At 36.5% G+C, this 14,034-nt stretch overlaps 1 protein-coding gene and 1 long non-coding RNA gene across 2 annotated transcripts in view; both read left to right on the top strand.

Moving 5' to 3' along the window:
* tbx22 (T-box transcription factor 22) overlaps positions 1-14,034 on the top strand; it is a 200,424-nt gene that overhangs the window by 45,332 nt on the left and 141,058 nt on the right. The gene's annotated exons all lie outside the window — the stretch shown is intronic.
* Positions 5,199-13,479, top strand: LOC135760866 (uncharacterized). Its single transcript, XR_010537626.2, has 5 exons — positions 5,199-5,272; positions 11,204-11,263; positions 11,354-11,444; positions 11,543-11,622; positions 12,627-13,479. It is a non-coding gene; the product is annotated as an uncharacterized lncRNA (long non-coding RNA).

The following is a 14,034-nucleotide window of genomic DNA, read 5'->3' as shown; positions in this document are numbered from 1 at the left end:
GGCCTGAATCCTGATTGGAACTTTTCATATGTACTATTATTTGTCAAGAATGTGCATAACTGGCTTGCCACTACCTTTTCTAATATTTTTGAAAGAAAAGGGAGATTTGAGATTGGTCTAAAGTTATTAAGTTCTCCTTGGTCAAGCTGTGGTTTTTTAATCAGCGGTTTAATAACTGCTAGTTTGAAAGCTGTTGGAACGTATCCTATTTCTAGCGATGAGTTAAAGATATTTAGAACCGGGGTTGACACTACAGGGAATACTTCTTTAAGTAGTTTTGTGGGAACGGGGTCTAATATACAGGACGATGATTTGGATGATGTGACTAGTTTAGAGAGCTCATCTATTGTAGTAGGTTTAAATGAATCAAGATGTTCGTATGGTAGTCTAGTGTTAAGTGAACTAATGGGTAGAGTGGTGGCTGCCTGGGTAGCTACGATGTTTTCCCTAATAGCCGAAATTTTGTTAGAAAAGAAGTTCATGAAGTCGTTACTATTGTGTTGAAGTTTACTATTGGTTTCTGTTTGTTCTTTGTTTCTAGTCAGTTTCGCAACTGTGCTAAAGAGGAAACGAGGGTTATTATGATTCTCATTTATAAGCTTGCTAAGATATGTAGATCTGGCGGTTTTAATAGCCTGTCTGTAGTGTTTAACACTCTGTTTCCATGCTGCGCGCCATACTTCTAACTTTGTGCTTCTATAATTTCTTTCCATTTTTCTAGCTGCCTTTTTAAGGGCTGCTGTGTGATGGTCATACCATGGGGCTGGCGGTTTTTCTTTGAATCTCTTTTTTCGAATGGGAGCAACGGCATCCAATGTGTTAGAACAGACATTGTTTAGGTTTTCTATTTCAATATCTAGATCGTCACAGTTATCTGCTACATGTTTCATTTGGGACAGGTCTGGAAGAGTGCTAATAAAGCTATCTTTAGTGGTGGAAATTATTGTTCTGGCTAGTCGGTAGCATGTTGTAGATTGAGTGATCCTATCTAGAAGTACAGTGTATGACACAAGGTAATGGTCAGAAACTGCATCACTCTGAGGTGATATTTCGACGTCATTAATATTGAGTCCGAGTGACAGAATTAAGTCTAATGTGTGATTACGAGTATGCGTTGGCCCTGTCACGTTTTGTCTAATATTGAGAGAATTTAGAACATCTATAAACGCACGTCCTAATGCGTCTTTTGGGTTGTCCACATGGACATTAAAATCACCAACAATAAGAGCTTTATCTACAGTGACTACAAGCTCAGATAGGAAATCTGCTATTTCATTAAGGAAATCTGCATGGTGGCCCGGTGGTCTATAGATTGTCGCTAAAGCAAAAGAAAGCTGTTTGTGGTTACGATCAGTTATTTCCATATTTAACAACATTACTTCAAATGATTTAAATTTTAGCTCAGATTTTTGGTTTACTTTAAACATTGTGTTGTATATTGTAGCTACACCACCCCCTCTCCCCTTTAATCGAGGTTCGTGTTTATAATAATAGTCTTGTGGGGTGGATTCATTTAAACTAATGTAGTCGTCTGCTTTAAGCCAGGTTTCTGTTAAACAGAGTACATCTAAGTTTTGGTCTGTAATTATTTCATTGACAATAGGTTCTTTATTGGTAAGCGATCTAATGTTAAGAAGGCCGAATTTTAAGATTCGAGATTCATCTGTTAATGTATTGTTTTCTAATTTTATTTGAATCAGATTTGTACCAGATGTAACAAGCGGTGCCCTGTATTTATTTGTTCGGGGAACAGATACAGTTGAAATGTGCTGATATTTCGGTAAGATTGACTCGAAGTGCTGGGATATAAGTGGTCTTGACATATCACGGCAGCTAACAGATGGACGGTTAAGCCGATCCGTCTGTTTCCTGACCTGGGCCCTGGATAGTCAGACTATATCAGAATTAAGACTATTGATCAGATTTTTAGTGAGTATAGCACTTCCTTTCGATGACGGATGAAGGCCATCTCGGGTTAGGAGAAATGGTCTTCCCCAGAAATGCTTCCAATTGTCTATAAACCCTACATTATGCTGAGGGCACCACTTTAACATCCATCCATTGAGAGACACTAATCTACTATGTGTTTCATCTCCCCGGTAGGCGGGGAGGGGACCAGAGCATATTACATTGTCTGACATTGTTTTTGCAATTTCACACATCTCCTTAATATTATCTTTGGTGATTTCCGACTGGCGGAGCCTAGTGTCATTCGTGCCGGCGTGAATAACAATCTTAGAAAACTTCCTCTTAGCATTAGCCAGCACTTTAAGTTTGGATCTAATGTCAGACGTTCTGGCTCCCGGTATACAGTCGACTATGGTGTTTGGAGCCTCAATGTTAGTGTTCCTGAGTATAGAATCTCCAATGACCAGGGCACTTTTAAAAGGTGTTTCAGCTGGTATACTCCTTAAGGGATCGAATCTGTTAGAAATTGTCGTTACGTTATGGGTCTTAGAAGGACGCCTTATATGACTATGCCGCCTAACAGTCACCCAGTTTGACCGCCGACTTGACTCTGATGACGGAACCGAGCCATGTGTATTTTGATAAACACTATGCGCGCTCGATACAGTATTTGTAATATTTATATTAGCATCTGATGTCGGAACCGAGCCATTAGTCTTTTCGCTCGATAGATTATTTGCGACAGTAACATTAGCGGTTTTGCTATCCTCAACTAGCGTTCGGATGCGCGATTCTAGTTCAGCAACCTTCTCAGTTAACCTTAATACTTCAATACACTTAGTGCATGTAAACCCCTCTATGCTAACAGCAGAAGCTAAACTATACATGTGGCAAGTAGTACATGTTACAATAACAAGCGGAGTCTTACCGCTTTCATGCTGGGCGATGGCGTCTTCGTTTACCCGAACGCGGTCCCCGGAGCTGCATCGCGTGGGGTGTTCGGTTGTGACACCCCTCGGTCGCCTGCGAACGTCTGGGGCTAGGGTGATGTTTGGCTTGCCGAATCTGCGAAGGCCGGGCAGCGGTTCCTCCACAGCTTCCCGATCGCTTTCATGTCGTTCACGGTCCGTGAAGCTGCATCGCGTGGAATGCATGTTTGTTGCTCGCTTGTGGACGTCGGAAGGCAGGGTGAAGCACTGCATGAAAAGAGCTGTATACGGACAAATACGGAATGGGAAATCCCTGCTAAACTTTAGGTTTGCCAGATTTTTGAGGCAGAGTGCTTGGAAAGGTAATACACCAAAGTAAACTTGTTAAACATCCAGAAACCTTACGTTTGTGGATGTATGTAGGAACTGGTGGAAGTTTCCAGGAATCCTTACAGCTGGTTGTAAGGAGGGGTGGGTGTGAGGTGTGAAGGGCTTTTTATATGTTAATGACCCACAGGTAGAGGTGTCTTCTTTGTTTTCAGAGCTGAGTGGGGTGGGGTGGGGGGTTAATCATGTCTCTTAAGACAGCACATACAGTATTGTGGTACATAAAAACTGTGTTTTCTAAATACGTTTATTATTAATATAATTTAATTCGTCTATTTAAGAAACTTAGCATAATTCAAAATAACTAAAATTCAATGAACACAATTACCATTTTCATGTGTGAAAATTATGTCTCTGACTCAAGAGAAATGCAACAAATGTTATTTCAGAATATATATTTACAACACTTTGAAAACATGTCTCCAACTGCCCTAGGTCAGAATATTGTGCATGTATCTCTCAATGCTGCATACATCGTTTAAAAGAAGCTGTTCAAATGACATCATGTAACACATTTTGCTAGCTAGGATGTTGATAAATTGGAAACAAAAATATCAATAGACAGGTCCATAATCTAAAAGACAGTCTTTCACATATGAATGCAAAACATGTTGGGTGATACAGACTGACAAACTTGGGTAAACATATCTGCAGATATCTGTCAGCTACTGTACTTCTAATCCAGAGGTGCCCAAAGTTGGCCCACAATAGACCTTTAATTTGGCCCATCATGCCACGTGAGATAAGGAAAAAGAAAACAAAAGTCATTGACGCAGACGTATTTTTTATTAAACATTTTCTAAAATGTATCATTTTTTGTTGTATTTTTACATTACAAAATGTAAATTAAAATTAAATGCAAGGGATTAAAGTGCATAAAGTTTCATGCATTCTTGAAGGTGTATAAAATGCATCACGGAAATTAATGGACTCGGGTACTATAGACTAAAAATGAAGAGGTTGGGGCAGTGGCACACAGAGAAAAGGATATTTAAAATGATTGGCAAAACGATTTCTTTTTTCTACAAAAAGCCTTGGAAAATAAAACTGCATAAGTTATGCATAAACAGAGTAATGTTTGCTTATTTATTTTTAAAATTATAAATTAGGGGTTATCAGGGCAACTTTAATTTTAATATAACACAACAAATTTACTTTTGGCCCACGGCCCTCAGTCAGGTTTGGCCCTTGTAAGGAAAATGTTTGGGCACCAATCAATGTTCTAGTCTATCTGAGGAGGTAACTTTTAGCATATGATAATGCATGCTTGTACAAAGTTAGTCCACATATTATAATGTTTGTCTTCAATCAATCAATTTTAAAAAAAGAGATGGGGACTTTATAATATAATAAGGGTCAATATATCACAGTGAAAAAAGACATACATGCATTTTTACTTTAACATGAACTAATGCTGGGTTAAGGTATATACTAATCATAAACTATTGAAGAGTCATCATTAACTACAACATGACGTGTTTTTCATTGTTAGTTAATGCATTCATTTACAATAAATTAATTAGGCTACATGTCTTAACTCAGTATTAGTTTATATTTAAGTAAAAATTCATTTAGGTATACGTTAAATGTTTCCAATGATTAGTATGGCAGTTAATCCACTAAACCCAGACATAATTCCTGAGGCATGTTTATACAGAGTTTTGTATTTCATCAAGAATGTGCTGATTCACAAAGATTTTATATTTAAGAAAATCTGAGCATCATTCAAAATAACTGTTAACATGTTTTTCAACTAAACATGCTTTGTCAACGTAATAAACTTTATAAAAACATTTATTTTTATTTTTTTATTAATTATCAAGTATAAAGAACAATGCATAGTGTGAAAACGCGGATTATAAAAAAAGTATATTAATTGCGAGCAGAGGATCAAGCAGAAACAACGCCAAAGTACTACATTTCCCAGGATGCACCTCCACCCTTCAGGTGCGACCGCTTTACCTATGGGCTTGACGGGAAGATTCAAAATCGCGAACCGTTACTGCATGGATTACTCTCGATCTCTTTGTTTGCTCATCGACATTACGGTAAGTTTGATTTAATTCATTTGCCTGCATCACGCTGATCGGTTGCCTATTTGTTCATATTATGTTATTTACTATGATTCGTTTTTGTCTTTATACTAGAACTGTTTGAATTTAAAGCACAAACAGTAAAACTTTAAGGGTATACGTGGTACATAGCGGTAAACATGAGGTTAAAAATACGCGAAGTAACATTCAAACCGGGCTGTTAGAAGAATCAATTCGATGTTTAATTTTTTAAAAACAAAACTTTAAAGAAGCCAAGATGAGACGTTATTTGCTTAAAACAAACAAAGCAACAGTAACTTGTGTGTTTGAAATGTTAGCAGCTAGCAAGTGTCTCTCTGCTATTTTAAATTATACAGACGATCTTTTGTTGTTAAAAGCTCATTGCTTTAGTTCTGGTAGATACTGCTTATTTTTCAAGACTGTTTTAATAGCTTTATATTGATTTAGAACAAAGCCAGCTTCACTTTTAGAGAACCTAAATGCTTATTGTAAAGAAGCTTGGAGTCATAATATCAGTAGGGCCAAGCTCAAATCGCGGCAGTGGCAGCTAGTAGTGGCACTTCCGGCATCTGGCTCATTTTGAGGCATCTAGTAGTGGCACTTCCGCGCGGCAGTGGCAGCTAGTGGTGGCACTTCCGGCATCTGGCTCATTTTGAGGCATCTAGTAGTGGCACTTGAGGCATCTGACTATTGTTTGTGGCACCTCCGGCATCTTAAGGCAGCTAATCGTGGCACTTCCGGCATCGGACTCATCTTGAGGCAGCTAGTGGTGGCACCGTGACTTTTTGAGGCAGCTGACAGTTTTTGTGTCATTTAGGGGTAGCACCGCCTCGTATATTTGTACCAGCTGTTTACGCGGTTTTTGTGCTGTCATAATGTTTGCGTGCTGGCTGTCAGTCGGCCATGTGTGAGTGTGTTGTCATGATTGTGCGCGCACGCTGGCTGACAGTCGTTTATAGGTGCGGGCATTTCGAGATGCCACGGTTACTCTTGAGATGCCACCACTCTGCCCCCCGGAATAGAAATAATAGAATTCTAGTTTTCTCACTTTGTTCATCTTATCTTATTATTTTAGCGGGCAGACTGAGAAACACGTGGCTAAAATATTTATAATTTATTTAAACAGTATTTTAAAACCAGGAAGCCCCCATCTTTTACTAATCTTACAGTATTGCAATTCTCTTGTCTACCGGTAGGTGCCCCCAAGCACAAACGAGAAACACCGCCTATGCTTTTACTTATTGTGCCCCCTGCAAGTTGTTGGTTGTCAATTTTATTTTTAAATATCTTTTTTTGTTCTGCCGATTAAACTTAATAATACGGAAAAATTATGAAATCATTTTCAGTTTTAGTTTAACCCTTCTATTTGAATTTAGTTTTTACACATCATTTAAATATTTTAATTCATAATTTTTGTTACAATGGAAATTCAATTTTGTTCATTTTGTGCCCAAGAAAAACGGCATGAGAAACAATAGATTAGGGATGTGCCCGAAGCCGAATACGTTATTCGGAAGGGCACGTATAATGGCTTTAAAACGAATAACGAATTCATCCGAATAACAGAAAAAATATTCGGCCAGACATAATCACGTGTTTACTGGAACAGCGCTAAATTATACACCCCTTAAAGCATGTATAATATGTGTGTGAAGTGAATGAGTGCAATCTATAAAATGACATGAATGACATTTTCTGCGTGTCCCTTAGAAACGCGAGCTGTTTTGGAATTAGTTTTAAAACGCTGCTAATATCAAACTTCTTTTAACCCAACTGTAAAAAATGAGCCTTTTATTTTATTTGTATTTTATTTAATTACACAAGACCAGAAAACCTTGATAAAATGCTGCACTCTGATAATAAAATATTCGTTAATAACTCCGTGTCTCCGTGACTTCGGTCACAGATGATCTTTTAGTTAAAGCAAGCTTCATTGTCAATCTAGGTGAATATACAATAAATAAGTAAATAGATAAAAATATGAAAATGTAACATTTTAAAAGCAAAATTTAAACTGAATATTATGACATGAATTGCAACTAACATAAAAAATAAAGTAAGTAAATAACAACTGAAACATTTGAATTAAATCTTTCTAATAACCTTATTGTTTAAAATATTTTTGCTTGTTTTGAAACTAAGTCAAAACTGACTTTAAAATAATAGAGCATACTGTTATTTGAAATTTTGAACGAATATCTGATTATTTATTAATTTAGATGAAAATTAATAAGGAAGTTTTTTTAAACAATTCGTTCTGTTCGCGCAAACGGTGTAGGCTATGGACATAGTTAATAATGAGCACAGCAAGTTTGTAGTAATGCTTATTATGCTTTCGTAAATTCTTGTCAAAAGAATTTGTTTTTGAACTATTCTGTCAGTGCACGTACTGTGTGTTGCGTTTCGGGTCAGTCAGCGCGAGTCTTGTCGATCTTAATAACTTTTTAACTTAAAACTTATCTCTCTTAATAACTCTTTAAACGTCAAGCAAGTCCTGGGCTGCGTTCCCCGAAACCTTCTTAGCTCTACGTCGTTCTTAAGTTGTACCTTAAGCTGTACCTTATCGTTAATACGTGTTCCCCGAAACGTTCTTAGTTACGTATCCCTTCTGTAAGTCATTCGTTCGGAAGGTTGGTCTGGAGCACTCTTAACTTGACCTTATCCCACTTGACTCCGCTAGGGGCCATGACTGTGATAAAAGCTTACATTATCCTCATATTTGTAAAAAAAAAAAAAGAAAAGTTGCACACTCCGTGTTCAATTGGGCAAATATTTTTTATATTTAAAGAATAAAACATTCACATAATTTGACATCATTACATTGATGGTTGTTAGATTTTTTCTTATGTTTCCCAAAGACATCAGCTTCGAACTATTAAATGCTACAAGCTTAAGAAACTATTTAAAAAATATATTTTGGGTGGATGAGTTGGTGAAATTATGGCAGCTATACCGCGAATCTCACTATTTCATTTGTGCATTTTATATCTGTTAAATCTTTAGTCTACCGGCTAGTATTTTAGCTGCAAATAAATAAATCAGGTAAAAATCGCATGCCACGGGAGCACATTCATCACAAAATCATTGTTTATTTTCCTAATTATGATTATTAATATTAATTCGACTTTGCATCGAAGTGTTTTAATGTTTTATAACTTTGAGGCAACTGCATGCCATATTCTTTATAAACATTCAAAATAAAAAGCTAAAATCTAAAGCAATATATATTTATATATTTTATAATATATATTTTATATGTTATATTTGAAGGTAGACAGACAGGCTCCAGAAATGGGTCCATTAAGCATTATCCGCATTGTAACCGCGCGGTATGCGCATCCAGTGTCCAAGAACAATAAACGCGTGAACTAATGAACAACAATTTGTTTCTATATATTTTAAGTGTAATGCACAGCAGGTGACTTGCACGACCCACCTTATTCCCCTGTGCAACGCATTTATTGGGAACCCCTAATATAAATTATCCTCTAAAGTGAAGGAATAATGGATGCATTGGAGCAGTTTATGCATAATACTTTTGGACATGAAATGGGTTTTGCATGGGTTTCATATAAAATAAAATATACAAGGTTTATATTTAGTTGTTTGCAATTTGAAATATTTTTACCAGATATTCCTAATAAATGTAACTTGAACTATTTCTGAAATGTTTCTTTAATAAATAACACCGCTCTCTCATTACGCAGCGAAGTACCTATTACATAAAGTGAACAATTGATTGTCGAGCAATCGATATCAACCTATTCAGCACCATCGCTATGGACAGCACCTGGTAACGTCGTACGTAAGAAAGTATACCTTAAGAAATCCGCTAAGGTACAGTTCGGGAAACACGCCTAGAAAAGGTAAACCTGTAGTTAAGGTTTAACTTAAGAGTCTTCGTAGTGCGCTAAGAGAGAACGTTATCGGGAAACGCAGCCCTGCATTTTATTTTCAAATTCCGACATGTTTTTAAACCGAAACCAAGATGTCAGACATGACACGCATCTTAGTATAAATCATTTCACTCTCAGAAAACGTATGTTTAATTAATAGATGTTTAAGTATTTGAATCGCTAAACTAGGGATTAATGTAGGCTACTTATTTTTTCTGAAAACATCCCACTCATTTAGACAGAATGGGTCACATATGTAACTGTGCTGAAAGACACAATAAACGCTTAAAGGTGATTGTTACAGATACAAATACAAATACTGAAAACAAAAGATTACTTTACAATAAATTAAATCAAGACAATAAAATATATAATGTATACTCTATATGCAGTAAAATACATACAATCACAAAATAGAAAATTTTATAAATTGTACAGTTGCTCAATAAACAGTATGAACGAGGAAAACAGTGCACAATGAGTAGCCTATAGGTAACAAGAAATTCGAAAATAACAGGAATGTCACTGTAATAACTAATTGTTATATGATTCTGTGCCGGTATAATTACATATAGTTTTGTTACATTATTTTAATATTTTATAAATTCCGTTAATTCATATGACACAAACCTGCACATCGTGGTGGTGAGGAGAATGAGAATGTTTGACTTACAGTACATAAAGTGACAAATACCAAGCATTAGTACACAATGCTCTTTTTGCAACAAATCAATTGTGGATATGAAACATATCTTGGTTGTTTGGTCTGATAAACAAACTGTGATGTTTTTCTTTTACTTATTTTTTAAAAAGTTTTACATTCACAACACAATAACTAAAAAGAGTCATTCAAAATTTATTTTGAACATTTATTCACACTAAAATCACAGGTGTTAATGTACAATGCTGCACTGCTGGCCTGGGGTACATGTGAATCTCCACCCTGTGTGGTCAAAGACAAGTAATAACAGTATGGTATTTTTTATTTGAGAAACCTTATATCAGAACTTGATATAGTCTTGGCCCCGGCGTTTCCCGTTTGTGCTTGGGGGCACCTACCGGTAGACAAGAGAATTGCAATACTGTAATAATTGGTAAAAGAGGGGGTTTCCTAGTTTTAAAATACTGTTTAAATAAATTAGAAACATTTTAGCCACGTGCTTCTCAGTCTGCCCGCTAAAATAATAAGATGAACAAAGTGAGAAAACTAGAATTCTATTATTTCTATTCGCAGAGTGGTGGCATCTCAAGAGTAACCGTGGCATCTCGAAATACCCGCACCTATAAACAGTGGTGTAGTGCAGGGTATACGCAGGTATACGGAGTATACCCACCTCTTTATTTGATGGCATGGGGTATACCCACTTCTACTGGGGGCATACATTAAGAGTATACCCACTTCTACTGGGGGCATAAATTTAGAGTATACCCACTTCTCCAGACACCACTACACCACTGCCTATAAACGACTGTCAGCCAGCGTACGCGCACATTCATGACAACACACGCACACGCACGCACACGCACACACACGCACCTCGCGTGAATTAAATGAACGCCAGCAAAATGCCATAGTGCCAAGAGTTGTGGCACCTAGTTCCCCATAGTTCCCGAGGCATCTCGAAATGGCCGACTGACAGCCAGCACGACAGCACAACGACCGCGTAAAACAGCTGGTACAAATATATGACGCTGAAGTGCCACCCCTAAAGGACACAAAAACTGTCAGCTGCCTCAAAAAGTCACGGTGCCACCACTAGCTGCCTCAAAATGAGTCCGATGACGGAAGTGCCACGATTAGCTGCCGGAGATGCCACAAACAAAATAAGTCAGATGCCTCAAGTGCCACTACTAGATGCCTCAAAATGAGCCAGATGCCGGAAGTGCCACTACTGATGCCGGAAGTGCCACAACTAGCTGCCACTGCCGCGATTTGAGCTTGCTGTCTCTCCATAATATATTTAAACGTCATATGTTTGCTGTTCTTCATCTTTTTAAATATGAAGTCTATTCATGTTTGTGTTTACAGAGGTCATGTACACTGTGGTCAACTTTGTGGACGATGAAGAGGTTTCTGGGTAAAGATTATGTATGTTTATTCATTCAATTTTGAAAATCAAATAGTAAACAGATGTGTTATGATGTATGTGATTTTGATTTTTAATTCTGTGCTTGCCAGAGAAATATAACAAAGTAACAGTGAAAGCTAAAACATCAGACTGATCCAGACACTGAAGAAATTGATGTCACTGCAATCTGGCCAAAATGATGTAAGTTTAATAATGAAATTATTAAATTAAAGAGGTTAAATAGTTAATAGATGTGTTATGATGTATGTGATTCTATTTTTTTATTCTGTGTTTGATAGACAACAATATTGAACTAGCCTACTGTAATGAAGCTGCAGAACAACACAGAGACTCTGAGGACATCAACACAGAAAATTAAGTAAGATGTATATTATGAAGTTCTTTGATCATATGTTGTTGTATCTTTGTACAGTTTAATGTAAACTTTCTAAAATGTACAACTTTAATTATATGTTATTTGATTTGTCGTGTGTATCTGTATATGTGTACTAGTATAGACCCTTTTACAGTTGGTAAACATTGTGACGTATTTGTGTGGGCGGGGCTTAGCTGGAGGCAGAAAGAGCCGCAGAGGCTATGTTGACAAGCTTAAACTGGCACGTTTTAGGAGGGATTTATTAAACATGGATGCAGAAGAAGTTTCGGATCTGTCCGAATATGTACAGTCACTGATTCTGCGGGACCGTGACAGGTATTTTTGTTAATTAACTCTTGCGATTTTAACCAGGTTTTAGATATTTCATAGACAACATATGAATTACTTTCAGGTGGATTTGGGTAATTTTGTCTAGGCTTACTGTCTTATGTAACCTATCACTGGGCTAACTATGATTAGCAATATGGATTATTTTAAGAGATCATTCAAACGATGGCATACACATCTATCGCTGTATGTTTGTTTAACATTTAAGCTAAACAATAGCGCGGTTGGCGACTTTTCACCTATAAAACAGAAACTTGCTGATTTGTACTAGATAAAACCAACACAACAGTACATATGCATAGATTATTTTACCTGATATGAAGTGTGCACTGCAAACACGAGTATTATTTATGCTCGTCTCCGTCTAGTCTGTGCGCCGTATTGCATTCAACCACAATTGTCTTCTTGATTTCTGTGAAGAAATGTCTGCCGGGATCCGGTAAAACTTTATTTTTGAACCAAAAGTGCTGTTCCTTCTAATCTGGCAGCCAAAAACACAACAAGATGACATTTCAAAGTCAAAAACTCAAACTTTAGCGCACCGGCTATGAGTTCCTACTTATTTTTTGCCTCCAGCTAGAGCGGTGACGTCACAGTGACGTGGGCTGTAAAAGGGTCTATAATGCCAAATACTTATATGTACTTTTATATTTCCAAAGGGCTCCAAAGAGATGTCTGTCCAGATGAGGGTGCATCAACTTTACCTTTGCTGACAACAGTTAACTTAACTCAAACCATTTAAGGAAATCGGTTGCCTTAAACCATTAAGTTTTAAAAAACATACATTTGAGTACTGTGAACTTAAGTCTTGTGCAATTATGCACTTATATTTAGGTAGTGTGAACTTAAATATAAGTGCATAACTGCATGTGACTCAATTTTTTTAAGTTCACAGTACTCAAATCTATGTGTTTTAAAACTTGAATGGTTTAATGCAACCGGTTTTCTTAAATGTGAGAAATGACAGTGTTACAGTGAGAAATGTTTGATTAATTCCAAGACAGAGCTCTGCTATTGAATCTACACTGCAAAAAATCAGTTTCTAACTTAGGATTTTTATCTTGTTTTCAGTAGAAAAACTAAAAATTCTTAAATCAAGATGTATTTTCTTGATGAGCAAAATTACCTTAGAAAATATGTGGTTTTTAGACAAAAATATACAATTTAAGTAAATTTGTGCCTAAACAAGCAAAAATATCTTAACTCTTTCCCCGCCATTGACGAGATATCTCGTCAATTAAGAGAAAACGCTTCCCCGCCAATGACGAGATTTTCCGTCTTTCCGCAATACCGCTATTATCCACCAGGTGGCGCCCTTCCGCAACTTTTTAAAACCGGAAGTATTGCCCTATGGCAAGCTGCTGCATGTCCGTGTCTGTTTTAAAGATCGCTCTGAATGGGATCTCTATGAAAAGTCCGTCATAAAAATGGAATTATCTCTGCTTTTTGCTCAAAATATGGTATTTTTGCAAAAACCTACCCATATTCAAAAGCTGATTGCAAAAGAACCACTAAAGGTAGGATGAAACATTTTTTTTTGTTTGAAAGCAGAGGGTCTGTTCTTTCATTTGGTATATTGTATGTTTATATATTTAAAGAAGAACATTTTCTGGAAGGCATTAAACTTTGGTGAAAATCATGAAAAACGCTGGCGCTGGCTGGCAACTTTTTTTAAAAACGCTGGCGGTGAAAGAGTTAACAGTGGAGTGAGAAAATTGTGCTTAAATAAAGTTTTTATGAAAAAAGAAAACGTAAGATTTTTTTCTCACACCATTGGCAGATATTTTTGCTTGTTTTAAGCACAAATTCACTTAAAGTGTGTGTGTGTTTATTTATTTTGTCTAAAACTAGACTTATTTTCTTAGGTCATTTTGTTCATCAAGAAAAAGCATTTTAATTTAAATAATATTTCTACTAAAAACAAGACAATAATACTATGTAAGAGTCATTTTTTGCAGTGTAGGACTGATTTCTTAAAGCAAGATCAATATAGTTGTTGTTCATTTTATTTAGGTATTTACTACATTACAGTGGCAGCTGGTGACTTGTTTTTTGTGAGCACTTGAT

This window comes from Paramisgurnus dabryanus, chromosome 16, assembly GCF_030506205.2.
Source record: "Paramisgurnus dabryanus chromosome 16, PD_genome_1.1, whole genome shotgun sequence".
NCBI lineage: Eukaryota > Metazoa > Chordata > Actinopteri > Cypriniformes > Cobitidae > Paramisgurnus > Paramisgurnus dabryanus.
This window is presented reverse-complemented; position numbering and strand designations above follow the sequence as displayed.